Here is a 3,755-nt window from a genome sequence, read left to right as displayed (position 1 = left end):
TTATGATATAAGTATACAGTATACGGTATAAGTATAATGGTATACTTATATCATAAACTAACATTTTTAAAAATAATAATACTTATATAATAAATATATTAAAAGCAGTGTGAACACACACCGTTTAATTAAATAAAAGTAATATTTAATTCTAGATATAAAATACAAAGTCACACACACATTAATTAAACGGTATACTTATATCATAAACTAACATTTTTTTAAATAATAATACTTTTTTTGCGTAGGAGAAAATGCCTTATGCACACCTCACCACCCGGTGTGGTAAGGTAGTGTGGGACTTTCAGCCACTAAAAACTCCCCCTTTCGCGGTCTCCATTGGACCGACCCGTATCAAAGTGCCAGAGGCCTATTTCCATATGGCTACCCGACATCCCGACAGCCCTGACATGACACTTTCGTAATCAACAGTTTAATTAAATAAAAGTAATATTTAATTTAAATATAAGATACAAAATCACACACATTAATTAAACGGTATACTTATATCATAAACTTTGATTAAGCGACTTAATAATACTTATATAATAAATATATTAAAGCAATTATTTTAAAATATGTTAGTTTATGATATATGTATACCGTTTAATTAATGTGTGTGTGATTTTGTATTTTATATTTAGAATTAAATATTACTTTTATTTAATTAAACTGCTGATTACGGGGGTGTCATGTCAGGGCTGTCGGGGTGTTGGGTAGCCATATGGAAATAGGCCTCTGGCACTTTGACCCGGGTGGGTTCAATGGAGACCGCGAAAGGGGGAGGTTTCTGTGGGTGAAAGTCCCACACTACCTCACCATATCGGGTGGTAAAATGTGCATAACGCATTTTCTTCTCCCATGCAAAAAAAATATTATTATTTAAAAAAATGTTAGTTTATGATATAAGTATACGGTATAAGCATACTGTTTAATTAATGTGTGTGTGACTTCGTATTTTATATTTAGAATTAAATATTACTTTTATTTAAGAAATAGAGTATTATACGAGCATTAATGTATGCAGAATTTATATTAATTAATATAAAGTAATTAATTAGCCTAAAATATACAATAATTCGTAAAGAGGGTTACATGGCGATGGTGTATTGATGTGTTTTCCATTTAGGTTGACAAAATGCTCTGCGATGCATCTGTCCACTGCTTCTTCATCCTCGAAGCTGAGAAAGCCGAATCCTGTTGTCCAAATGTGAGAAAGTATAATCAAAAACATGCTCGCCAGAACAATGCGAGAAATGAAATATTAAAAATTGTTATTTTTCATTGAGATCTTATATAAGCATTAATGTATGCAGAATTTATATTAATTAATATAAAGTAATTAATTAGCCTAAAATATACAATAATTCGTAAAGAGGGTTACATGGCGATGGTGTATTGATGTGTTATATCTGTTTTCTATTTAGGTTGACAAAATGCTCCGCGATGCATCTGTCCACTGCTTCTTCATCCTCGAAGCTGAGAAAGCCGAATCCTGTTGTCCAAATGTGAGAAAGTATAATCAAAAACATGCTCGCCAGAACAATGCGAGAAATGAAATATTAAAAATTGTTATTTTTCATTGAGATCTTATATAAGCATTAATGTATGCAGAATTTATATTTTTTTAAATAATAATACTTATATAATAAATATATTAAAAGCATTGTGAACACACACTGCTTTTGCCACCGATGAGAATGGCCGGGAATATGGACCTATGGATGGCCCGAACAGGCAAATGGGTGGACTTATGTTGAGAGGACCGATGGGCCCGCCCGGTAACATGATGCAACAATACCAGGGTTGGGGCACTAGCCCCCAAACCGGATTCGCCGGATATAGTACTCAGTACAATGCTCAAGGTTGGGGTGCACCACTGGGACCGCCTCAACAGCAACAAATCCCGCCGCCGCATCAGTGGGGAAGCAGCTATAATGTTCAACCTGTTGCAGCTATCCGGGGCTATGGAAGTTATGGTAATTTCAGAAATAATTAATATTCGAATATTTTCTTTTTACTTTTATATTTCAAAGAAAAAAATATTAATCAATTAAGATTGATCAGTCTTACATAATTTAATTGATTGTATGATTATCGAAAAGTAATTAAATATTTTTTTTTGATAATAATAATAATTTTTTGTTGGCCGAGGTATACATAAATTTTATAAAAATTTGATAATATATTAACAAAGAAGATCCGTATTTTTCTATATATTTTTCCAATCTTTTTTTCTTGTTGAAAAAATATTAACAATCGATATTTGATTAGCAAATAAGATAATCAATAGCTCCTTTGATTTTTCAATATTATAATGTTTAAATAATAAAGTACAAAAAAGTATATATATCGTGAATTATACATTAGAAATAATTAACTGCAGTATTCTCTTAAGCACAATTACGTTTTAACTTATTTTTTATATCTTTTTATTAAACTGTTAGAAATTAGCTTTTTTTAATCTGAATAGATGAATATGATGATGATGATTTAATGAACGAATGTTTCAGGTGATATGTATTCACGGCAGAATACCGGCTCAAGTGCACCCGGGTTTAGCAGCAGTTCGGCTAACAATAAGACTCCAGATTACACTGGGTACTCCGCGTATAGTAATTACGCGGACACCACTTACCCTCAGCATTCATGTCAAGGAGGAAAAAACAATCAAGGTGAGTATGCCGCCATTCTAAACCCGGTCAATGATAGAATTCGTGAGATGCTACCCAGAACTGTCAACAGAATTGTCAGAACTTCAAAAAAATTTTTATTTCATTCAATATATGAAAAATTGCAAAAAATAATTTTTTGGGGAATCCCGGTGATTTTATGAGTTCTGAATAGCACCTCACGAATTCTATGACTAAGACCGATATATAAAATTCTCGCGATTTTTGATTAAATAAAAAACCAAAAAATTTTGTATTATTGTCTTTTCTACAAGTTCTATACTTATCACGATAATTTCCCCTTGGATGACAACCGAATTTTTATCTTTAGTAATATATTCTGGTCTGTATTCTATTAGAAGTTCCTCATAGTGATTCATTTTGTGAAAGTCATCACTTTCCGTAATGCATTGAATTTGTATTCGTGCTCCTGTGAATATTCATTGATTTTGCATTGTTTACGCCATATGTTTCCAAAATTTTCTCGGAGTAATATTGTTAATTAAATTTGATGGTATCTTGCCGCTTTTCAATTTCTAAACCTTAACAAGACTGGGTTTTTGTTTTTATTTCCAAAACGTATTTTAGTCTCAACGCAGTATTCTCCTCCTCCCCCATCATAAATATAAATAGAAATATTTTCGCTACAAATAATTATTAAAATATTTTTTAATATTTTTAATAATTATTAAAATATTAAAATATTTATTAAATAATTTTTTAAATAATGTATAATATCCTTCACAATCCGTAATCACCTCTTGTCAGAGGATGGTGACCTCTACATATATCTACGGTGTGCGCCTTTTTATGATTATCCGCAGACACATGGGACCTACAATTTAACGCTGGTTCCAAACGGTCTAGATTAGAGAGGTTTTTTTTTGGCAAGATACTCTCGGTGGTTTGCCATTGCCTTCCGAAAGGCTTGCCCTCCTCTCTAAATTGAAGTTATATTTTTTTAAAAGTCTCGAATATCTTTTAACGTAGCGTGTGACGAATCGAGAATGTCGACTCTAGAGAAGGACGATCGTTTCGATCTACCCATTGGATGACGCGGTCGCAAATCTCGTTCGTTTTTAC

The 3,755-nt window shown here is 32.1% G+C and overlaps 1 pseudogene; it reads left to right on the top strand.

Moving 5' to 3' along the window:
* Positions 1-1,138: 1,138 nt before the first annotated feature.
* The window catches only part of LOC115236912, a 6,225-nt pseudogene continuing 3,608 nt past the window's right edge, over positions 1,139-3,755 (top strand).

Source organism: Formica exsecta, unplaced genomic scaffold (genome assembly GCF_003651465.1).
Source record: "Formica exsecta isolate Colony F162 unplaced genomic scaffold, ASM365146v1 scaffold262, whole genome shotgun sequence".
Taxonomy (NCBI): domain Eukaryota; kingdom Metazoa; phylum Arthropoda; class Insecta; order Hymenoptera; family Formicidae; genus Formica; species Formica exsecta.
This window is presented reverse-complemented; position numbering and strand designations above follow the sequence as displayed.